The following is a 25,821-nucleotide window of genomic DNA, read 5'->3' as shown; positions in this document are numbered from 1 at the left end:
TTTGTCTTACTTGGGTAACTGAACACACCATCAGACATGGAGGACCTAGAGCCAAGGTTCAAACAACTAAGGATCGATCCAGAGATGTCAGCCCTGGTTCCCAGAAAGAAGAGGAAGCTACAAAGGAAGTGGGGAAAGAAGATGGCCCAAAGAGACCCAACAGTGGTCTTCATGGAAGCAGATGAAGAATCTGATGCTGCAGGCTGAGCAGATGATTCAGCAGCAAGAAAGAACTAAGTCTCCAGCTATGACGCTTGTAGCCATGCTAGCTCTGTTGAGCTGCCAGGAAAATGGACACATGGAAAAACTTATTGGACATATTTTCAAGATCCACCTTTAGTACACCCAGTGGTGTGAACTGGAGAATCCATCCCAGTATTTACTAATGACTCATATACGATGGGAAGATTTACAGCACCCATATTGCTCCCATCCATGTGACTGAATTTAATTATTCTAGCTATAGTGTTCAGTTACCTATGTGTTGGCCCTGTGATAAACATACTGGCTGCCTAAAGGTGTCCTTTCAAGAAAAGACAGCAAATGGGGGGCCTAATCAAGCGAATCACACTGTACCTGGGGACTCAAAGCCATATATTGGAACAGTTATTAAAATGGGACTTTCTCAGAACAAGCCAGTCATTTCAGGAGAACGTCCACCAATACCTCACTGTCCTACCATTCTGCAATAGAATTTGGCTCATTCCCTAAATAGATGGATTATGTAAATACCTTGCCAGTATAGCATAAATTGTCTAGAAATAATGGGTATATTTTAGACTGGTCTCCTATAATTGATAAAAGACAATTACACAAGGGTGCTGCCATGACCTCTGGAGAATTTGTTAGTAACACCTTCATCGAAGGTGGCATTGAGAAAGATGTTTATCGAAGCCTGAGAATTTGTACATTTTACTAACAAGATTTCACCTGTCTTTGTAGGCAGAAATTGTAGGGAAGGTTCTTGTTATGGCCTGAGAGCTTGTGTCCAATCTCCTTACATTTTAATTACTGGAAACGTGAAAGTCAAAAGAAAGAATAATAAATATCTTGTATCCTGTAATGAATGTAATTTACCTAATTGTATCACTAGATATAATAGAGGGAAGGGAACACTTATACTTCACCAGCCCTCTTTTGTCTTATTACCAGCTAATATTTCAGAGCCATGGTACGCTGATGCTGGTTCTCAAGTCTTACAGCAAATACATGCCCAGTTGACTAGACCTAAGCCAGCTCCTGGCTCACAATACTTGAAGAAGCTGCCTAAGTTTCATTTATTGCTTCTGCAGTCACAGTTTCAGTGGCCATATCTCAAAATATTCAGCATGCAGATTTTCTTAATAATTTAGCTCAGAACACTTCTAAAGCTCTTCAGAATCAGATAAACATTGATGAAAGGATTTAAAGTAAACTAAATGCTTTAGAACCTACTATCATAAATATTGGTAATGAGCTTTCCCTTTAAAGTTCAAGGAAAGGCTCTAATGTCATGCCGATTATAAATATGTGTGTGTTACTGCTGCCAAATACAATGCTTCCCAATGGGATTGGGAGAAGGTTAAAAATGATCTATTTGGGTATTTGGCAGAAAAATAATAACAGCTTGGATCTTTTGAAGTTACATCATCATATTCAAGATATACAAAACAATAAGATTGATCTTTTGGATCCTATCTCTTTAGCTAATCAAATACTTTGAGAATTAAATGGCTTTAATCCTGGAAACATACTGAAATGTTCTGCATGGTATATTATTGGACTGCTCTCTTTTCTATTAGTCCTCTTTTGTGACAACAGGATATTATGCCCTCAGAACAAGAATCCAGGAGCTCAAGATAACTACTCATTACCTACTTTTTCAAAGAAAAAGGGGGACTTAATAACCCTGGAATCTTTCAGCCCTCTTCCATCAGCCCATTCAGTGAGGAAGGAAGCGGATCTGGTATGTTGGGGCTACTCTGCCCACACCACTCTCCTTAGGAGTGAGGTCGATGTCCTCAGGAGCCACCGGGCTGACTATAGAGAAGTTCTGGAGGATGGTGGTGAAGAAGAAGAACAGTTCATTGCGAGTGATGCCTTCACCAAGACAGATGCGCTTCCCTGTGGGCACAAAGGATCATTGTGTGGGCTCAGGACCAGTGTACCCGCCAAACCCCAAAGCCCACGCACATGTGCACTGCAATGGATTTACACAGGCTTGACCTTTAACCTGATATTCAGTGTGGACTCTTAGGGAGTTCCCAAATCTGAAATGAGGTACAGATCTTGTCCCATGTTCATTTTGTTGGAAAGAAAATGTAGTTTTTGTTTGATTACCAAAAGTTCGGTGGCCCCATAGAGATAAGGACTAATCTGTGCTTGGGTGTGTCAAGGTATGTGGGTTCAGTGAGCACACATTTCTGATGTTTTTCAGTGTTTTTCACTTCTCATATGAGAACAGTACCTATCAGGTAAAGTTAGTATTTGTAGAAACTCTTAGACTAACATGTGGCTCCTATTAAGAATCCTAGAGTAGTAGTTTTGCATCTAGGAACATGGCTGTGTGTGTTTCTGGCACTCTGTGTTACATCTGTTTCTGTGTCATCTTCTGGTTTCAACCTGAAATCCATCAGCTTTGAGAATTCCTCCCAATAAACGATTCATAAAGTTGTGAATGGGACCAATGCCCATGAGCAGGGTTTCTATGGCTTCCCTCAGATGGATACTCAGAAGGGTTTTGAAAACCCCCTCTTGTTTACAGACCACAGGCTTAGAGAGGAAGGAGGACAGAGATGGCCTGAAAAGTCACGCAGAGACACAGAGCGCCTCCAGGTACTTCAGTGCTTCCTCATCTGCAAACTGACCGCCCTGGGAAGGCCCAGTGGAGGAAGGGATTCCAGGCATCCACTGCACCTTTCAAGCTGCTGCAAAGTTGTGCCTGTGTGGATGCATCTGACAAGGGGTCTGTATTCTTTTGGCATTTCCAGATGTCAGGAGATGGGACCTTAGAAGTACTCAGGGCAGATCTCTGGGCAGGTTCTGCTGAAACTGGTTCGGTGACCCAGATTTTTCCAGAACAAGCTAAGGCCTGTTGTCTCCCACTCAGCACACCCTCCCCATTCCTAGAACTGTCTTTCTGTTTGGACACCTTCTGATATCTCCTTGACGCTCACATTCTTTGGCTCAGTGCCTCTTTCTGTTCAGGCAAAGTCTATCCTTGTCATTAAATACACATGACACGCACTGTTCTATGTTCATTTTTATATTTTCTTCTCTTTTCACTTTCTTCCATCTAAATTCCTTGCCTATTCTACCTCTCTCATCTATTTATACCTATGTCCCTATCATATTTTTCATCTCCCTCTAAATATACCTCTCTACTTCTGTCTCTTTTTTCTGTCTCTTATTGGGTCTCTCTCCTTCTTCTTCCTCTACTGCCCCGCCTTCTTCTCCTCCCACTGCTGCTACTCTTTCTCTCCTTTTTGTTTCTACTTCTCTCTCTCTCTCCTTTCTCTGTGGTCTCAGGTTCAGTCTCTGTCTCTAACAGACTGTCTATCTCCCTGTCTCCATCTCTCTCTGTCTAGTCCCCATCACTTCTCCGTTGCTTAGCTGTTTCAGTCCTTACTCCTCTAAGTCTCTGCCTCTCCCTAAACTTAGGCCGGGGCTACTGGATGGGGAACTGACCTTCACCCACCATCTCACGTGTTCCCTGCTCTCACTGAAGACAGAACGAGGACCCTGAAGACCACATTCTACAGAACTGGGGGCTGAGCCAGAGTCTGGGCCGCTGAAGTCACTGATGAAACTCATAATTAGGAACTTGTTTCTGGGGCCTTCCTTCCTCCCCAAAGACGAGGAACCTAGATGTTGAGTTTTCCTTGGGTGGAGCTTTCAAGTTAAATAGTTTAATCTAAACCCCACTGAGTAAACTGCACCCTAATTTCATATTAACCAAAGGGCAACGGAACATGAGAGCACATTCCTGGAACAAGTAAGCAAGGTTCAGCCAATCCCAGCACTGCACTTCAGCCAATTGCAGGCTGCAAACTGCTCAGATCTGTCCAAGGCAGCCACAGGGAGCCAGACTAACCCACTTATTTCTGCTATTTGGTTCCTTTTTCTGTTTACAACACTACCTGCCCATGCAGCTGGGTGGAACTCTCTGAATCTTCACCACTGCAGGATGTGGTCAATTCATGAAGTGTTACTTAGCTAAAATTAATTCTACAAAATTTGTCTAAAATTTTCTTTTACCAAGCCACAGTAGAGAGTGGGAATAGGGACAAGTGTGTACAAGACTTTCCCCAGTCCCAGTGCTCAGGCATCAAGCAAACTCCTCTCCAGCCCCCGAGGCTCCACCCATCTGAGCTCTTCACCCTCAGCCCCTTTCCTAATCTACACCTAGCACTTCTTACAATTGCTCTCATGGGCCACCTGGCTCTGCCCTGCTGTTGCCTCCACCTGGAACCTTCTTTCTCAGTAGCTGATCAACACTCACCCACCAGGCCTCTGCCTGAAAACGAGTTTCTCAGGTGAGCTTTTCCTCACCTACCCACCAAAATTAGTATTTCCTATTTTGTGCTTCCAATACCTGATTAATGATATTACTTGACCCTGTTAGTGTATACTTTGTGTCTGGAAGTTCTTGGCTCAGGAGGGGCATTAAATCATATAATTGGATGATTATTGGGGACTGGTTGATGAATGTCTATCTCAGCTGCTGAACTACAAGTTTCCTGGGGTAGGATCTGTGTCTTTATGTGGTTTGTTTGATGCATTATTTTTTGTCCCCTGGACCCAGTGCTGCATTAGTTTTTAGTTGTTGCTCCATTTTTTAAAGAAGGTGACTTTGTTCAGGTCTAGAGATTTCCCAACATTTGCCCAAGGTCCTGCTCATCAAGGCGAGCCTTGGGACATAATGTCACTTCTCAAGTCTCCTGGCAGGGTGGTAGTGAAGATGCAATGGGACAGTACAGGTAAAGCAACTGGAATATGCTGAGCGCTCACAAAACAAAGACCTATCATTGTGTGTCTCAAGGAGCAGATGGGACCTGCCCCTGGTGTCTGCAAAGGGATCCCAGGTCCAGCCTACCTGCCGAGAAGGGGATAAAAGCTTCGTTCTTCTTCAGTGCCCCGTTGGCATCCAGAAAGCGGTCAGGGTTGAAGGTGTCTGGTTCTTCAAAGTAATGCGGGTCATGGAGAGCAGAGCTCAGGATGGGGTACACTTCAGTGTTCTGAGGAAAGATTAAAAGATCAAGAGACAGTGCCATTTTATCAAGAATACAAGTAATAATAAATGCTGGCCAGGATGTGGGAGGAAAGTATGCTCATATATTGTGGTGGGACTGAAAACTACAACCATTTTGGAAAGCAATATGGAGATTCCTCAAAAGACTAGGAATGGAATCACCATGTGACCAAGTTATCCCACTCTTTAGTATTTATTCAACAGAACTAAAATCAGCATGCTATAGTGACACAGGTGCATCAATGCTTATAGCAGCATAATTCACACTAGCCATGTTATGGAACCAACCCAGATGCTCATCAATAGATGAATGGATAAATAAAATATCTTATATATACACAATAAAGTTTTATTTAGCATAAATAATAATGAAATTGTGTGATTTGCTGGTAAATGGATGCAACTGGAGAACATTCATGCTAAGTGAAATAAGCCAGAAACAGAAAGTTAAGGGTTGAATGTTTTCTCTCATATGCAGAAGCTAGAGCAGAGGAAGGAAAATAAGTGGGGGGGCATGTCCCATGAACACAGAGAGCAGATCAGTGGAGAGAAGAAGGAGATTGAAGGGAAGGGAGGAGGAACTGAAAAGGGAGGAACTGCAGAATCAGATTGACAAAATTATGCTATGCACGTACACAAATATACCACACTGAATTGCACCTTTATATATATATCTATAAAGCACCAAAGTAAAAAAAAGAATAACAACAATAAATAAACATAAGGAAGACCAGTAGAGTATAGGAATTGAAACTGAGGAGGGAAGAGGAGAGGTTAAAAGGAAGCAAAGGGCAATGGAATCACCATGTGACCAAGTTATACCAAATTATATTCAATGTGTGAGTGATCATGTCATCATGAGCCCCACTGTTATGTATAACTATAATGCAGTAGTAAAAACATTTTCTAAATATTGCCATTCCCTAGCTCTCACACACAATTAACAAATTGATAGCACAAAATAAAAATGGAAACAAGGAGGCCCTATGAAGAAGCCCACAAGGGGTTGAGATTGTGGGCTAAAAGAACAGAGCACGCCCACACAGAGCCATGGAGCCCGCTGCTCTCACCTTGGGGATGATGAACCCTCGAAAATAAGTGTCCTTGGTGACTATGTGAGGCACACCAATGGGAATGAGGTCTGCGAATCTCTGAATCTCATGGATGACGGCCTCCGTGTCAGGCATCTTGGTGCGGTCATCAAGGGCTGGTGGGTGGTGTGAGCCAATCACCTGCTCAATCTCCTTTTGGACCCTTTCTGCACCAAAGAGGGGAAGCATGAGCCTCTTTTCACATAAGCATTTCACCAGCGACACTGTTTCAGTGGGTCAGTGAGCCAAGAAAATCCTAGGGCAAAAGCTTACATCATTGATATACTTCAGAGCAATCAGCTGGGGTGATGAGAGGAAGAATTAGAATTCTAACCCTTTCAAATTCAATGAATCTAATGAACTGTCTCCTATATGCACAGAAACCCTGCAGGCACACAGCATGCACACAAGCACACATGCACACCCACACCCCACATTCACCACAACTTCACAAGGAATTTTAGGTTAATAACTCCATATTAAGAACCTGTCAAAACTTCACCCTCAAAGATGAACAGAAAATGATCCAATATTTGTGTGCATGTGTGTTCATTACAGGTGAACACTGCACTCAATCCTCAGGAAAATCACAGTGGAATAGATCAATGGATTAATCTATGAGCAAGTGGATAAAGAAATGATTGCATAAATCAGTCAAACAGATCAATTCTTGAATGAAAAGATTGATATCAAAATGAGCAAACAAATGAACGGATTGTGTATTCGGCTTATCAACTGATAGATGGATGGAATAAAGAATCAATTAAGAAACGATTATCAATTATCAATTCATTGGGTTCATTGCTTTATTTACCAATCACATAAATGTTGGATTTATGGGGCCATGTCCATGTGAATGGATAAATTAGTGAATGTCTGATAAAACAAAGGAATAAATGAAGGGGTAGGTGGAATGATAAATGAGAGATGATAAATGAATCATCATTAAGTGGATAAGTGAGGGAATGGATGGATGGATGGGTGGCTGGATGTGGGATGAATAAGAAGATGGTTGATAAAAGGTTTAAGGAATGAAACCCAGTTAATAAAAAATGTGTGGGTGTCCTGTGAATGAATGAATGAGCCAAGTCATCAGTGACCAACAGTCCATTCAACTCTTCTTGTGAATAGCATCAACTCATGAATGAATTAATCCAAATAAATGAATGAAACTGTCCGTGAATGAATTATAAATGATCAGTGAATATACAAGTGGATTAATCAATAAAAGATGGACAGCTGGATGGGAAAAGCACTGGAAGAACAGATTGACAGATTTGTCATTGACCCAATCACCAACAGCTTTGGCTCATCAGGAGACCTCCTGAGCCTGCCCAGCTCCTGAAACATCCCTCTCTGGTCCACTGTCTTTCTTTCCTGTGCATCCCAGGGCCTCACCCTTGGATTTCCTGAGCTCCTCCACCAGACACTGAGCCTCATCCATGGAGGACTGCAGCCCAGAAGGGGATCAGAGGACCCTCCCCACCTGCTCTCCCGGGCCCACCTGCCACGTGAGGGTACTTGAGCATGAGCAGGAAGCCGTAGCGCAGAGTGGTGCTGGTGGTCTCGTGCCCGCGAAGAAGAGGGACAGCAAGGTAATGGCGAGGTTCTTGTGGTGGAACTCGCTCTGCGGGTTGGACTTCTCCTGGGCCCAGAGGTGTGGAGAGGGAGGGCAGGTCAGGGCCTGGAGCCCACTGGGGACTCGCCTGCCCCCCAGGCCCCTCCCTCTGTCTCTGGGTCTCCCCCGGGGTCCCTGGGTCTCAGCAGGGCCAACCCCGAGTCTCTCTCCTCCTCATGGCTCTGCCTGGCTTGGTGTCTCTCTCTCTCTCTCTCTCTCTCTTTGGCTTGTTTCTGGTTTTTGTCCCCAGTCCCTTCCTGCCTCTAAGGGTCTTTTCTCCTGTTTCTTTTGGTCCCTGTGTGTCCCCATCACCCAGCGCCCCTTCCCCTCTCCCTCTCATGTCAGTCCCCTCCTCCTTTCCCTGGTCTTCCTCTCCCCCCCCAGCTCCTCCCCCTCCTCCGTCCTTCCCGCCCCTCCCCCCTGCCTACTCCTTCCTCCAACCTCCCTCTTTCCCCCCACCTCCCCGCCCCAGGCCTCACTTTGTCCATGCGGAGCAGGTAGGCGTCGATGAAGTCTCTGGGGGCGCTGGGGTCCAGGGTTGCTCGGTGCTTCTCCACACTGTGGCCGATGAAGGTGAGGACCTCCTGCAGGTTCTCGTAGATTTGCCTGTGGGTGCCGGGAAAGTGCTTCAGGACGTCGGAGAAGAACTCAAACACCTGCAAGAAGGAAGGGGCACTGAGGAGTTCCAGGGGCCTAGCTAGCAAGTCACGTGGAGGGCAGCCATGCAGGGCCCAACGCCTCTGTGGGGAACCTCTGTCTTTCCCCTCCCCCCCTTCTCTTCTTCACCCTCTCCCTCCTCCACCCCTCATCAGAATCAATCTCTATCCCCGCTCTCTTTGTCTTCTCTTTTTTCCTTTATTCTTTCTCCCAAGCCCTCATTTGCTTTTTTCTTTTCCTTCTTGGTTTTTAAAAAATATTTTTGGCACCTTGTAATTGTACATAACAGTGCAAATCACTATGCCATATTCATACATGCACATACTCTAATTTGATCAATTTCAATCCCCAGTACCTTCCCTTTCTCTTCCCTTCTCTCCCCATCCACTCTGCCCATCCTTTTTCTGTTGGTTCTACTATTATCTTAATTAGTACATCATGATTTATATACACATGAATCCTTGTATGATATTTGTACACCGACATAACATTATTCAGCCCCCAGTACTTCCCCAATCCTCCCCTTCTCCATACCTCCCAATCTTGTTCCTCTACTCTGTGGTACTGGGGATTGAACCCAGGGGCACTTAAGCATGGAGAGACAGGGTCTTTCTGAATTGCTAAGTGACTTAGGCTGGATAAGTTGCTGAGGCTGGCTTTGAATCCCTGATACTCCCGCCTCAGCCTCTTGAGCTACTGAGATTATAGGTGTGCACCACCACACTCAGTTCTTTCTTCTGTTTTTTGAGAGACACCTCATTTTTAATATATCTTCTCCCCTGCCCTTTGGCTTCTACATACAAGAAAAAAAAACATTCAATCCATAACTTTCTGAATCTGGCTATATCACTTAATTTCTCCCATACATCCATTTACTTGCAAATGGCATAATTTCATTCTTATTTATAGCTGAGTAGAATGCCATTGTGTATAGACACCACATTTTCTTTATCTTAGTCTGTTGATTGGCACCTATGCTAGATCCATAATATGACTATTGTGAATTGCACATCTATAAACATTAGTATTCACATATCACTATAGTATCCTGATTTTAGATCTTTTGGATACATACCAAGGAGTGGGATATCTGGTTCATGTGGTGGTTCTATTTCTAATCTTTTGAGGAATCTCCATACTGCTTTCCAAAGTGGTTGTACTAATTTTAATTCCCACCAAAAATATGAGTGTACCTATTTCCCCACATCCTCACCAGAAATTATTATTATTTGTATTCTTGATGATTGCCATTCTGACTAGAGTCAGATGAAATCTCAGTGTAGTTTTCATTTGCATTTCCCTGATTGCTGTGGATGTTGAACATTCTTTCATGTATTTGTTGGCCATTTTTATTTCGTCTTTTGAAAAAAAAATGTTTATTTAGATCTTTTGCCCATTAATCAATTTGGTTATTTTGATGATATTGTTTTTTAATTTTTTATATATTCTGGGTATTTTCTTCTGTCAGAGGAGTACCTGGCAGGGATTTTCTCCCATTCTGTACGCCTTCTCTTATGCTCTTTAATGTCCTTTGCTGTGCAGAAACTTTTTAATATGGTGGCATCCCACTTACTGATTTTTGGCTTCCTTTCTTGAGCTTTAGGGATCTTGTTAAGGAAGTTGGTGCCTGTGCCAATATGTTGGATTTCTGCCCCTATGTTTTCTTCTAGGAGTTGCAAAGTTACCTCTCTAATTCCTAGGTCTTTGATCCACTTTGAGTTGATTTTTGTGTGCTAAAGATAGGGATCTAGTTTCAATGTTCTACATATAGATACCCAGTTTTCTTAGCACCATCTGTTAAATTTCTCCAACATATATTTTTGTCACCTTTGTGAAGGATCAGGTGACTGTGTCTGTGTGGATTTGTCTCGTGCCTTTCATTCTGTTCCACTGGTCTTGGTGAGTGTTGGAAGGCCAAGACCATGCTGTTTCGTTTCTGTCTCTGCAGTATGATTTGAGACCAGATATTGTGATGCCTCCACTGTGGCTCTTCTAACTCACTATTGCTTTGGCTATTCTGAGTCTTTTATTCTTCCAAATGAATTCTAGACCTGTTTTTCCTAGTTCTGCAGAGAATATCACCTGGTGTTCTGGTTTAGATGTGGTGTCCCCTAGAAGTTCATGTGTAAGACAATACAAGAAAGTTTGGAGGAGAAATTATTGGGTTATGGCCTTAACCTAATCAGTGAATTAATCCCTGGTGGGATTAACTGAATGGTCACGGGAGGCAGGTGGGGTGTGGATAGAGGCAGGTGGGTGTGGCTGGAGGAAGTGGACAAGGTATCTGGGTATATATTTGTATCTGGAGAGTGGAGTCTCTTTCTCTGCTCTCTGATCGCCATGTGATCTCTTTCCCTCTGCCACACTCTCCTGCCTTGTGGCTCTTGTCTCATCTGGAGCCCTGAGCGATGGAGCCTGCTGTCTACGGATTGAGACCTCTGAAACCCTGAGCCCTTAAATAAACTTTTCCTCCTCTACAATTCTTCTGGTCAGATACTTTAGTGAGCAGCAAAAAAAAAAAAAAAAACACTGATTAAAACACCTGGCCTTTTGACGGGGACTGCATTGAACCTGAAGAGAGCTTTGAGTAAATGATCACTTCGACCATATCAATTGAGCCTGTCCAGGAACAGCCACTCCCTAGTTTTCTTAGTCTTTCTGACCCTGTGTTTCTCCCTCCCCTTCCCTCCCCTTCCTTTCTTTCAACCTTCCTACTCCCTTCCCCCTCTTCCCCTCCAGGAGTCAACATCCCTTTCTCTCCATGTGGACTCTGTCCTTCTTCGGCCCTAAATGCATTTCTTTGCCCCCAGAACTGACCATCCTTTCCCACCTCCCTGAATGTCCCCCTCGTCCTCTTCTCCTCCTGCCACTGACCTGGCTGGAGAAGGAGCTGATCAGCGCGAATGACTGGTAGAACATGTCCAACAGCCGCAGGAACTCTCGGTCTTTATAGTCGAAGCGTTCTCCAAAGACGATGGAGCAGATGATGTTGGCCGTGATGGACTGGAAGAGGAAGGTGGGGTCCAGGAGGGCCCCTAGGAGGAGAAGGCGGCAGGTCACAGGTCACAGACTCCAGAGCCTGGGGACAATCTGGCTGCTGCCCCATCTCTCTGTGACTGTCCACCGCTCTCCAAAATAAAAAGAATAATTGTAACAGCTTGCGCTGGCACAGACTGTCAGGCCCTACTCTTAGAACTCACATTTCTTTCAATCAGTTTTTACCAAAACTTTGTAAGGAAGATGCTCTTCTATTATTACCTCCCACTTTACAGTTGGTCAGACAGGTCGAGTAATGGAAGGTTGCACAGCTTCTCCTTCCTGAGGGCAGCATTCAGACCCAGAGACAGAGCCAGTGCTGTTGGCCACTCCCCTGCCTCTCTTCTGGACCCCACCTCTGACTGTGTGACCTCCTAGAGTCAAGTCTTTGGGGCAGGGCTGCAAAGCAGAGCTCCATCGATGCCTTGTGCAGATTCAGAAGCCCCGATGGCTGCACCCCTCACTCCCACACCCAGGTAGTATCTTCGCTCCATCCCGAGGACTCTCTGGTCTTGTTTGAATCATTCTTCATTTGCTCCCTGAAGCCTGTGCTTGGCAGGTGCAGTCCTGGTCCCTGAGGCTGGGAAGGAGGGAGCTGGGAGCCCAGGAACCTCAGGTGAGTGGAACCCCTGTCTCTGGATCTCACCTGCTTTTGCTCATTCCTCTGCAGACCTTTCTTTGAGGTTTGTCTGTCTGTCCCTCTAATTTTCTATCTCCAATTGTCTTCCTTTCTTTTTACCTCTCTCATTCTCTTTCTCTCTCTCTCGCTCATTTTTCTATTTCTTTTTTTCCATCACTGTCTCCTTCTCCTTCCCTGTCTCTGTCGCTCTGTTCCTGTGTCCTTCTTATCAGTCTCTCTGTCCCTGTCACTCCTTCCTGGCTCCACATAGATGTCTCAGAGTCTCCTGAGAAGTGTTGCTAAGAGTGAAGATGAAGGCCTGGTATAAATGAGGTGGACGTGCTGAAAAAGGGCCTGCCACCTACACGCCACATTATGAAGAATCTAAAATCACCAGAAGTGTCCTGGGGCTGCCCCAGAGCAGAACACAGCCCCTGCCTCTTTGCTTGCTGGCACATCACCCAAGGAAAGAAAAACACAGTTCATTATTTTCCATGTCTGCCAATCTGTTGCTTCTCTTTGCTTTCTTTGACATGTCCTATTTTTGACTTTGACACATACGATCAATCCATAAATTGATTTCCCTGAACACAAGTGAATGGCAAGCTAATCACTCAGTCTGTCTTGGAAGCTAAAAACTTCACATCTCTTTCCCTAACTTTCTTGGTTTCTCACTTGCCGTCTCCATCTCCATTCCCATCTCTCTGTTTCTTTATCTCTGTCTCTGCCCTTCTTTCTCTGCCCACATGTACCTCTCTGTCTTTCTGTTGCTGTGCACCCCACATCCCTCTCTGGTCCACTGTCTTTCTTTCCTGTGCATCCCTGGGCCTCACCCTTGGATTTCCTCAGCTCCTCCACCAGACACTGAGCCTCCTCCTGAATCCGTTCCTCAATGCTCCGCTTTCCCATCCCGAAGTCCCTCATGGTGGCCAGAGAGAATCTCCGAAGGGTTTTCCAACGTTCTCCATTGGCAAAGGTCACACCTGGGGGTGTAGGAGAGGCATGGGTTGCAGAGGAAGTTGGAAGGAGTCTGGCTCTGTCCCCACCCCTTGTCCTCCCTTCTCAGACTCCCCTTTCCCAGGTCCCATCTTCCATCCCACCCCATCCCAGGGACTTCTAGGTCCTCACCGTATCCCTGGAAGATTGGCTCAATGATGGCCAGTGTTCCCCGACCAGAGAAATCCTCAGCTTGGTCCACCAGGGCCTCCCGTATGGCCTCTGTCCCACACAGCATGACCACGGGCTTTGGTCCCAGGTACACCGTGAACACATCCCCATATTTCTCTCGAAGCTGCCAAGCATATCCACACCAGGGTTGATGTTAGTCCGTGCACACCTCCGTTGTTAACCATGAAATGCTAAGATGCAGATTGGTCCAGAGGTGTCTCCCACAAGACCCTCCTCCCTCAGCCGCCAGCTCCCTTCTCAGGACCCAGCCACTAAGGGGTCAATGCACAGTCCGGGCCAGCCACTCTGATTGGTTGGGCCCTAAGAATCCACATGCTTCAGTATTTTAATGCCATCCTGCCTGTGCCCTTGAGTCTGGCCACATCTCCTGCGCCTCTCAAAGAGTCTCCTGTGACCCAACTGCTTTCTGCCTCTTGACCATTTCCTGAGAGGACGACTCTGACCCACCCACTTGGCAGATGTGAAGGGACAGTGATGGCCTTCTAGCCTTGCTCATGAAATGGTAAAAGCCATCGTATCAGCCACTTGGGAAACGGCTGGGCAGTACAGTCACTCCTTGGCATCCACATGAACTGGCCCACGACATCCCTGGAATACCAAAACCCCTCGAATGCTAAAATTAAGTACTTAAAATGGTGTAGTATTTACATATAATAAATGTTCATCCTCCAATATACTTTAAATCATCTCTAGATTACTGATAAACCTGGAGGAATATATTGCGTCTGTCCCAGCCCTGACTCAGGCCAGCCTCTGCTCCCTCTTGTTGGCAGAAATAATATGCCCTGGACTGGTGCCACCCTGTTCCTCTCTTCCAGGGATAGGCAGGCACCCAAGGTCACAGCCGAGGGTGAAAGAGGACAGCAAAGGTCTGCACCGCAGCTCACATCCACATACCTCTGCAGGGCCACCCGCCCCCTCGAGGACAGCGCCCCTCGCACAGCTCCAGCTGAGCAGGGATGCCTCTGGCCATCTGACCACTCTCCATCAAGATTCAGGCTCAGGCCCTTCACACACCAGCTGTCCCCACCCAACCCCTGAGCTGGAAGGAGGCCTTGCTCTTCCTGCTGAGGGATCCCCAAGTACAGAGGCAGCAACCAGCCCGCCTCAGGGCCCCGTCCATCTGTCTCACCCTCAGGAAGGAATTGAGCAAGCCTCCTCTCTGTAGCTGCAGAAGGTTCCCCAAGAAAGGCAGAGGACGGGGGCCTGGTGGGAGGCGGCCTCGGGCCTTTGGGCGACCCCTGACCAGCAGAAGGAAGAGGCCTGTGAGCAGAGCAAGGAACAGGAGGACACTGAGCTCCATGGTCCTGGTCTGACCGCCGTCCACTAGCTGCAGCCTCAGCTGGACCTTTTATCCTGAGCCTCCTCCCCACCCAGTTATGCAACCCCATCTGCTCCCCGCCTCCCTCCCATCACTGTCCAACTGTCCATAGTGTGAAGGTAGCAGAGAGGTGCTGAGTGCTCACATTTCCTGCTTGCTTGATCCTGCAACCCGCCCCCTCCCTAGATGTTGGCAGGGAATCTGGGAAAGTGATAACACAATGCATGGGGTGGGGGCTTGCTGGTGTGTGCGTGTGTGTGTGTGTGTGTGTGTTGCATCTTTTCTTGTGTAGTTGTGTGTGGTTGAGCGTGTAGCTGTCCACAAGATTTGTCTGCTTGTTTATACTGGCCTGCACTTGTCCGTGCCTACTTGCCACCGTGTGAGTGTTGGTGTGCTTTTGATATGCCAAGGGATGTTTTCTACACGTGAAGGGACATTTTTTTCGTGAAGGTGCTGGTGTGTATTTCTGTGCTGTGACAACCTGCACATCATCAGCTCATCAGTAGCCTGAGCTTACATCACAATTTCTATGTCCTTCACTTCGCCTCCTCTCATCCCCTGGCTGCAGCACCATCTTACATCACAAGAAGGGGGAGCACAGTACAATGGGATATTTTGAGAGAAAGGCCATACTCATAACTTTCATTACAGTCTATTATTGTAATCATGTTATGTTTTTCTATATGCTACTTTTGTTCATCTCCTACTGAGCCTAACTTGCCAATTAAACTTCCATACAGATATTTGTAAAGCAAAGTGTCTACAGGGTTCAGCAGTATCCAAAGTTTCAGGTATCCCCGAATTTGCTATGGAAGGGTTCTATATGCTGCTCTGTAGAGATCCAAAAGCTGCGATCTCTTAAGACTGTCAAGGTGGCAACAAATATCAGCACGAACTTTGGCGGGAACATTCAAACCATAAGATGGCTCCGGGTTTCTCTGGCCACTCTGCTCCAGTCTATCTCTCCTTTGCTGTGAGCCTTCACCCATGTGGCTTCTGGTGTGGTCAGTCCATATTTGTCAAATATGAGAATAAAGGTTTCCATCCCCTGCACCCCGTGTTGGCCTGGGCCCACTCTCTACCTCTCTGTTTTAAGGGGTCCTCCCAGGACGGAGACGTAGCTCAGTAGTGCAGCACTTGCCTAGCACGTGTGAGGTCCTGGGTGGGATCCCTGAGTCTGAAATCATAAAATAAAGTAAATGCACCTCCTTCTCTTTAAGGGGGAGTGAGGGAAGAGTGAGAGGGGATGAAGCAGCATCGTTCTTTTTAAAAATAGTTATTTATTGGTTCATATTAATTATACACAATGGTGGACTTCGTTGTGACTCATTCCTACGTGCATGTAAAGTAACATGGTTGATATTCCTCCCAAGTACGTCCTCTTTCCTGCTCCTCCTCCCTCCCAGTCCCCTTCTTGTATCCTAATGTTTCCCTTCAGTCTTCACTCCTCTCTCCCTCTCTAGTTTCCACATATGTGAGAAAACACAACCCATTTCCTTCTGAGGCTCACTTATCTCACTTAACATTGTGCTCTCAAGTTCCACCCATTTTCCTGCAAATGATAGAACTTAGTTCTTCTCTACGGCTGAGTAAAACTTGATGTTGTAATAGACCACATTTTCTTTATCCATTCATCTATTGACCAACATCCAGGCTGGTTCCGTAACATAGCTATTGTGAATTGTGCTGTAATAAACCTGGGTACGCATATGTCACTCTAACATGCTGACTTTGATTCTTTTGGATAAAATACTGAGGAGTGGAAGAACTGGGTCGTATGGTGGTTCCATTCCTAGTCTTCAAAGCAACTTCAACATTGATTTCCATGGTGCTTGTACTAATGGACAGTCCTACCATCACTTATGAGAGAGTCTTTTCCCCTGTTCTCTTGCCATCATTTATTCTTACTTGTATTCTTGATGACTGCTATTCAATGGGAGTGAGATGAAATCTCCCTGTAGTTTTGATTTGCATTTCTCTGAAAGCTAAAGACTTGAACATTTTTTTCATACAATTGTTGGCCATTTGTGTGTCTTCATTTGAGAATGGTCTGTTCAGTTCATTCACTCATTTATTGAATGGGTTATTTCTGGGGATTTGTTTTTTTTTGTTTGTTTGTTTTGTTTTTGTTTTGGGGTTGTTTTTGTTTTTTTGGTTTGACCGGGCAAGGCGTGGTCTTTGGAAATTTAACCCAGAGGCACTTTACAACTGAGCTACAGCCCCAGCCATTTTTTGTTTTGTTTTGTTTTGTTTTTGAGACAGGTTCTTGCGAAGTTGCTCATGGCTTTGCAAAATTGCTGACACTGGCCTTGAACTTGCGTCCTCCTGCCTCAGCCTACCAAGCTGCTGGGATTACAGGCATGGGCCACCATGCCTGGCTGGCTTTGTAAAAAAATTTTAATGTTGAGGGGTTGTTTTAGTTCTTTGTATAATCTGAATATTAATCCTCTACCAGAAGAGTAGCTGGCAAAGATCTCCTCACATTCTGCAGGATCTCCCTTCTCCTCATTGCTTCCACTGCTTTCCAGAAGCTCTTTGCTGTGATGAGGCAACAAAGTTAAGCAGACCTTTTGCCAGACCCAGGACCCTGACCCTGACATCTGAGTCACAATCCATTGACCAATGATTGATGAGAGGACAGAAAAACATAATGTGTTTTCAGGGGTGGAAATTTGCTTTTCTGATATTGGAGAGGTGCTACCATAGACTTTCCTGACCTTAGAACCTTGCTCCCCTGTGCTGGGTCATCTGGCGCCAAGCCTGGGTTACCATGCCAGCCCAGGACTTCCTGGTGAAGGGCCCATGAAGTGCTTTTTGCTCTTACACAGAAATTCACTGAATCTTTATGCTTTGAGGGAGATATTACTGTCATCCCAATTTTATTGAAAAGCCTGAAAAAAGAAGTTGAGAGTCTCCCCCAAGATCGCCCAGTGGGTTGGAGCTACATCATCCAATGTGGTACTAGCTTGCCACACAGGGCCTCAAACATCTTCAAGTTTACATGCTCCATCAAATTTAAATTTGATTTTAACTTTAAAACTTGATACTCAATTCAGCTATTGGAGAACTGTTAGCTATTTTGGGAAAATTTTTATGAATCAGCTTTATAAATGGTAAGTGGGATGCCCTGTCAAGGCCACTAACTGAGACTATTATGGGTTCCTTTTCTTTGTTGCCATCCCTCAGGGAACACTGACCTTATTGCCTGGTGCCCTGTACCTTGGAAACAGTTTTTAGAACAAGTTCTCTGTTGTGTGGTTATTTCTTTGGGAAGGTTGGTCTGACCACTGTGTCTTCACCTTGGCTCCAAGATGCCCTGTTTGCATTTGTGTGGTGTTGTGTTGTGTGCTTCTGTGTGTGTCTGCTTGTGCTGGTCCTGTTTATATGTGTGTGTGTGCGTGCGTGTGTATGTGTGTGTGTGTGTGTCCTGGTCTCTGCCTTTGTGGTGGTCTGCAAGTGCTCAGTGTCTTTCTCCTTCACTTCTCCTCCTCTGGGATAACCATAGGCACAGAGATGATGAGAGAAACAGAGAGAGGATGGGAAAGCCTTAATGAGTGAGACCCAGGCAGGGATGTGACCTAGGACATCAGGACATAACCGCAGAAGCTCTGGACCCCTGTGTCTCTCTGAGCTGGACACTTGTCTCCCTGTTTCTGAGTACTTTCATCTTCCTCTGGTGGGCCTCCCTGCCCCTCCCACATCCCTCTCACTCTGTATCTGTTCTTTTCTAATCTCTGAGCTCTAGGAGCACAGTGTTGGATCCAGTGTGATTGATGTCGGATGTGCTTGGCTCTGTCTACATCAGCATTGTGCACCTGTACTCTCCCCGTCCCCAGCAGAAGGTCAGGCCCTAATTGCCCAACATGAGAATTAGTGTGTACACATCTGCCCATCTCTTTCTTTCTTGTTCCTTTCTTACATCTTGCTTGCCAATACAAAACCAACCAGGAGCCTGGCAGAGGAGATGGGGTGGCACCAGGGTGGGGTGAAGCCAGTGCTCTATGTGAGTCTGAAAGTCCAAGCTGCTGGGTCCAGCCTCAACCCAGCCTCCTCTGACCCAGGAAGAAGGAAGCAACAGGGTGCACTCTGTTCATCCCTGACCTTGGAGAGGTGTCACTGTGGACTTTCCTGACCTCAGGATCTTGCTTCTGCTGTACCGGGCCACGTGGCACTAGGTTGCAAAATGGTCCTCATTCCAGACCCAGGAAACACTCACTGGGAGGCAAAAAAAAGTGCTTTCCACTGAGTTCTCACCCTTGAAGGGAGGTACCATCATTCTCCCCATTTTACCGATGGAGGGAGTAGAGCACAGGCAGATCAAGAATCTCACCCGAGGTCGCGCAGAAGTTTGAGCTACATTGTTCAACAGGGCAGCCACTTGCCACACTCGGCCTTTAAACTTGAAATGTGGTGTGGCCAAACCAATTCACGCTTCATTTAACTTAATCCCAAAAGTCAGCATGCAATTCAGCTATTGTGAAACTTCCAAGTATGCTGGTACAACTGAGATACGCCAATCAGTTCTTCCAATGGTAAAATTCATGAAAGCTAAAAAAATATCAGGGATTTCTAAAGAAAATTTAGGGTCCTGATTAAGGACACCAGATTTCAAAGATACAGTTTAAAAATGAGAGAAAGAGAAAGATAATGGATGGCAGAGACAAAAAGAGGAAGAAACTCAGAGATAAAGAGGACAAGAAAGATAGACCGGGAGATAAGACAGAGATACAGCTAGAGAACAAGAAGGATCAAGACTCACAGAGAGAGAGAGAGGAGAAGAGCAAGGGGGGGGGGGGCAGAGACTGAGAGACCCAGGAACAGAGGGGCGCAGTCCTATTGCACTGCTAAAGCCTTTAAAAAATGTCAAGTGGGGCAGGCACCTGTGAAGGCGCTTGTTTTCATATCCAAAAGGACGCTTATATTATATTCAAAAATTTTAACAGATTTCCTGTACAATCAATGACATGCAATTCACTGTGTGCATCAAACTGTACAATTAGGCAAGATTTGAGCTATTATACATCCACACCCACCTCCTCTAAGCATCTGGGTCCCCTCTTGTACCTCCTCCCTCCTCCCGTTCCAACCCCTCCAGAGGCATCCACTCATCTGCTATGGTCACCTTGTTACATTTCCTAGCATTTGTATAAATGGAATCATAAATTATCCTTTTTTTGTCTGCCTTCTTCTTCCGCAACACTCTTTTGAGGTTCCCAGTAGGTTGAAGAAGGGCTTCCCAAGTATGTGTGCATCCTCATACCTGGAACCTGGGATTGTTCCTTTATATAGCAAAAGGGACTTTGTAGGTGTGATTAGATTAAGGATCATGAGATAAAGAAATGAGCAGTAGGAGATGTAAGATGGGAAACAGGAAGTTGCCGAGATGCTGAGAAAGGGGCACCAGCCAGGAAGAGCCAGCTGGGAAAGGCAAGGAAGAGCACCCTCCATTCCACTCAGGGCTCACAGAAAAACACCTTGACTTTAGTAGGCTGAGGTTCGTAAGCTCCAGAATTGGAAAAGGATAAACTGAATTGACTTTAACCACTAAACTTATGGATTGACTCCAACAGTCCTAAGCAACTAGTTGAAGGTTCACTTGTGTTGGTGCAAATATCAGCAGCTCACACCTTTTTACTGCTGAGAGTTTAACATGGTGTGGAGACACCCCAGTGGGGTTACTCCTTCCTCAGTCAGTGGACATTCAGGAGATTTTCTGTCTGGGACTCTTAGAATTAAAGCTGCTCTAGACCATTTGCCTACTAGACTGGTAAGCACATGGCATTCTTCTCTCTTCAGTGAATGCCAGATTGTAGGAAGACTGGGTGATTTGATAGGTCAGAGAATCTACTAAGGAGTTATGTAATTTACTTTCCCACCAGGAAAGTACAAGGGTTCCAATTACTTCACCTCTCCACTCCACCAATATTTGCCTTCAATTGTCTTTTTCATTTTAGCCAGTGTGATAGTTGTGTAAGGAAATTTGTTACACTTTTTATTTTTATTTCTTAATAACTAATAACACTGAGCACCTTTTCCTTTGCTTATTTGCCCCAAATATGTCACCTTGAGTGAAGTGTCTGGTCAGGAACTTTCCTTTTAAAACAAAAACTATGCTGAATGAAAGAAGGCAGACAGTAAAGACAGTAAAATTCTCAAAAAATGAAAATTTATTTATAATGACAGAAGAGACACCAGTGGTTACCTTGTGATGGGGAAGGATAATATGGATAAATAAATGGATTACAAAGAAACATGTGAGCAGAGGGCGATGGATTTGTCCCTTATCTGAATTGCAGTGATGTTTTCATAGTATATAAATATGTAAAAACTGAAAGAAAAAAAAAGTTTGTGGCACATCCTGTAATCCCAATGGCTCAGGAGGCTGAGGCTGGAGGATCACAAGTTCAAAGCCAGGCTCAGTAACTTAATGAGGCCCTAAGAAACTCAAACCCTAACTCAAAATAAAAAATAAAATGTGCCTGGGCCAGGCGTGGTGGCCCATACCTGTAATTCCAGTAGCTCGGGAGGCTGAGGCAGAAGGATCACAGGTTCAAGGCCAGCTTCAGCTGTTGTTAATGAGGCCATACACAACTTAGCGAGACCCTGTCTCAAAATAGAAAATAAAAGGCGCTGGGAATGTGGCTTAGTGGTGAAGCACCCCTGAGTTCAATCTCTTACCAAAAGAAAAAAAACCACAATTTTAATTTTTCTAGTTAGATTATTTGTTTTCTTATTGAGTTTTGAGAGTTGTTTAGATATTCTCAAGACAAGCCCTTTGTCACATATGTAATCTGTAAATATTTTGTCCAAGTCTATGTCTTCTTTATTTTCTTAACAGTGTTACACACACACACACACACACACACACACACACACACACACACATAGAATACTGAGGAATGAACCCAGAGGCACTTAACCATTGAGCCACATTTTTGTTGTTGTTGTTCTTATTTTGAGACAGGGTCTCATTAAGTTGCTGAGGCTGGCTTTGAACTTGCAATCTTCCTGCCTCTGCCTCCCCAACAGCTGGGGTTATAGGATGTGCCACTGTTCACAGTATCTTTTAAGGAGCTAACTTTTTGATTATGCTGACTTCAACTTATCATTTTATATTTGAGGTCTCTTTCAGCTCTATGATCCACTGAGTCTTTTCTTGCATGAGGTGAGGATGTGGATGAAAGTTTCTCCTTTGGCATGTAGATGTCCAATTTTTCTAGCAATATTTGTTTAAAAATGTACTAATTCCACTGAACTGCCTTTTCATCTCTGTCAAAAACCAGCTGAACATATGTGCTAGTCAATTTCTTTTTCTTTTTTTTTTTTTTTTTTTTTTTGAGGGTGCTTGGGATCAAACCCAGGGTCTATCTGGAGGGGAAAACACCCTTGCAGGAGCTCATGGCTGAGCAGAACAAACAGCTCACCTCGTAGCCAACACTCAAAAAAGAAAAGGAAGGCCCAGGGGTCCCAGGCTCCCAATCAAGGGAACACCTGGTAACTCAGAGACTTCCCACAGAGCACCATCTTTTTAAGTTTCCATCCCCCCCCCCAGTAACACCACACTGAGGACCAAGCCTAGCACATAGACACTTGGGGAACATTCCAGACACACACTGCAGCAAGCATTAAGTTTGGCATTAGTTGCAGGGGTTTTTTTTTTTTAATACTATTTTTATCTGTAGATGCGTACAATATCTTTACTTTATTAATTTATTTTTATGTAGTGCTGAAGAGCGAACCCAGTGCCTCCCACGTGCTAGGCCAATGCTCTACCACTGAGCCACAACCCCAGCCCATACTTGCAGGTTTGTTATAGATGCCTCTCATGAGGTCGAGGGATTTCCTTTACTTCTAGTTTGCTGAATAACTTACCATGGATTCGTATTTAAGTGTGTTTCTCATGTATTTAGAGATTGTATTTATTTTTCTCCAATAACATTTTGGTTTGGGTATTTAGATCATTTCCATTAAATATGATTATAAATGTTATTAGGTATAAGTTTGTATGTATCTCTTTGTCCCCTCCGTTCTTTATTCACTGTTTTCTCTTTTCGGCCTTTATTTAGATTAAATATGTTTGTGATTCCATTTTGTCACCTGGCTTACCAGCTCCAACTCCCTGTGATTGTTGTGACTGTGTTAGGGCTCCACTGGCCTCCTCCTTCCTGCACTGCAGCCTGGAGGGCTTGCTGAGGCCGCTAACTGAGGCGGTCATAGGGTCCTCTCTTCTATTTCCCATCCCCTGGAGATTGCTGAGCTTGTAGCATGATGCCCAGCACCTTGAAAACATTTTCCATCCATGTTCTCCACTTTCTTGAGGTTGGTCTGATCACCATGACTTCACCTTGACCTTAGGATGCCCTGTGTTTGTATTTGCCTGCTGTTGTGGTGTGTGTTCCTGTGTGTGTCTGCTTGGGCTTGCTGTGTGTGTGTGTGTGTGTGTGTGTGTGTGTGTGTCCTGGTCTCTGCTTTTTTGTTTTCTGCAGGTGCTCAATGTCTTTCTCCTTTTCTGCCACAGCCATAGACATAGAGATGATGAGATTAACAGAGAGGATGGGACATAACAGGTGAGACCCAGAGGCGGGGGTGGAGCAGGTGGAGAAGGGCAATGAGACTGTGACAGGGGACATAAGGACACTGATGTTAGCTGGACACTGTCTCCCTGCCTTTCCCTGTCTGCTATGTCTCTCTCACTGAGTACTTTTATCTGTCCTCTTGTGGATCTCTCCCCCCTCCCTCTCTCTCCCCCCCTTTCTGTCTGTCTCTCCCTCTTTCTCTGTATCTGTTTTTTCCTAGTCTCTGAGCTCTGGGAACACAGACTTGCCTCCAATGTGATTGATGTTCTCTCTGTCTCCATCGTCATTGTAAACCTGCTCCCTCCCTGTCCCTCACAGGGGTCAGGACATAATTACCCATTAGGGAATAAATTTGTCCATATCTGCCTGTTCTCTCTCTCTCTCTCTCTCTCTCTCTCTCTCTCTCTCTCTCTCTCTCTCTCTCCTCTCATCTCATCTCTCATCTCTCATCTCTTTTAATGTGGGAAACATCTTGCTACAAAGGCAAACAAACCACTCACCACCACCCAAGGTCCCGATGGGGGAACAGAGTGGCTACGTCACCCCGTGCATGAGGCCAAGGTGAAGGTGATATTTTGTCTGAGTCTGAAACTCGGAGTTGCCAGAATTTTCACAACCAACTTGATCTGAATCTAGATATACTAAATCTGTTACAAATTCTCGTGTCAAATCTGTTTTGATAAATTCATCCAATATCATATTTCCACTCATATTAATTCAAAATGAAATCCAATTCTAGTTTTCACAATCCACACGTTGCCAGTGCTCATATGTCACACATAGCTAGTGGCCACTGTTCTGGACAATGCAGCACCAGAGAAAGATCTACTTGCTTTATTCCCTACTTTCTGCACCAACACTGGAAGAAAATGCTATGATTATCTGTTGTTAAAACTATTTACTCCAGGGCTGGGGATGTGGCTCAAGCAGTAGCACGCTCGCCTGGCATGCGTGCGGCCCAGATTCGATCCTCAGCACCACATACAAAGATGTTGTGTCCGCCAAATACTAAAAAATAAATATTAAAATTCTCTCTCTCTCTACCTCTCTCTCACTCTCACTCTCTCTTTAAAAAAAAAAAACTATTTACTCCAGTGGCAGCAGAAGGACCCTTGGAGGCCTGCCCCTTTAGTACAGGGAGTTGGTCATCCTCTCCCTGCTTTGGGAGGTGCCTGCATTGCTCAGATCCTCGCAGAGAATGAAGAACCTATGCAGGTATGACCTGATTTTTTTCTTAATGTGATTTTTACATAAAATGAAAAAGACTTGTTTAAATAATGACTTTTTATCTTATTGAAGGAAAAGTACACACTAATCATTCAAGATCTTGCAAGAGAGAAGTCTTTGATCCTGTTTGCACAGGTTTCTAGAAGCTAGTTCTGTACTAGTTCAGTGGAAATGATAATGGAATGTTTATTAATTACTATCATTCAATCATATTTGTAATATAACCATATGTGACTGAATTTAGATTTTTATTTTTCATTATTTAACCATTGTCCATGGAGTAGAGTACTAATCCTCCATTGTTGAACATACCAGTTAGGTTTCTTGTTTTGCATTCCTGTATTCAAGCGTTGTTGGAATGAACATTCTCTGTCTTCATATTCTGACACTACGGTTTTACAACTTGCATGATTTCTTTTTCAAATTGGTGCATTATAGTTATACATAATAGTGAGCTACTTTGTGTTAAATTTGTACTAGTGCACAACATAACTGGGTCCATTTCACACCCTGATGCCTCCTCTTTCTTCTCTCCTCCCTCTCTTCCTTCCCTTCCTCTACTCTGTTGGTCTTCTTTCTAATTTCATGAGATAATCACCTTTTTTCTTTCTTCTCTCTAGCTTTTGCCTTTTGAGAGAGAACATACCCCCTTGACTTCTGAGTCTGGCTAATTTTGTTTAACACAGCACTTTCAAGTGCCTTCCATTCTTGTGCAAGTGACATGATTTTATTCTTCCTTGTGGTTGAATAAACTTCCATGTGTATATATCGCACATTTTCTTTATCCATTCATCTCTAGATGGACAACTCAGCCAGTCCCATAACTTGGCAATTGTAAATTGTGCTGCTATAATACCAAGGAAGTGGTAAGTATCTATAGCTGGGTCATATGGTAGCTCCATTTCTACTCTTTAAAGAAATCTCCAAGCTGATTTCCACAGAGGTTGTACTAATTTACAATGCAACCATCATCCTCTCCACCATTTGACATTGTTCACATTCTTGGTGGCTACCGTTCTAGCCAGAGTGAAATTAAACCTTGGTGAAGTTTTGATTTGCATTTCCCTGACTGCTAAAGATGTTGAACATTTTTTCATATGTTTCTTGGTCATTTTTATTTCTTCTTTTGAGAAGTGTCAGTTTAATTCCTATGCCCATTTATTAATTGGGATATATAATTTCTTGGTCATTAGTTTTTTGAGTTCTTTCTATATTATTCCTCTGTTAAAAGAGTAACTGACAAAGATTTTCTCCCATT

General features: G+C 44.6%; 2 pseudogenes; one reads left to right on the top strand and one right to left on the bottom strand.

Moving 5' to 3' along the window:
* Nucleotides 1–25,821, top strand: part of LOC114079404 (cytochrome P450 2B11-like) — a 267,418-nt pseudogene that overhangs the window by 43,734 nt on the left and 197,863 nt on the right.
* Nucleotides 1,922–14,844, bottom strand: LOC114078924 (cytochrome P450 2B1-like; annotated as a pseudogene).

This window comes from Marmota flaviventris, chromosome 18 (genome assembly GCF_047511675.1).
Source record: "Marmota flaviventris isolate mMarFla1 chromosome 18, mMarFla1.hap1, whole genome shotgun sequence".
In the NCBI taxonomy this organism is placed as follows: Eukaryota; Metazoa; Chordata; class Mammalia; order Rodentia; family Sciuridae; genus Marmota; species Marmota flaviventris.
The sequence above is the reverse complement of the archived record's forward strand: the minus strand, read 5'-3'. Positions and strand labels throughout refer to the sequence as shown.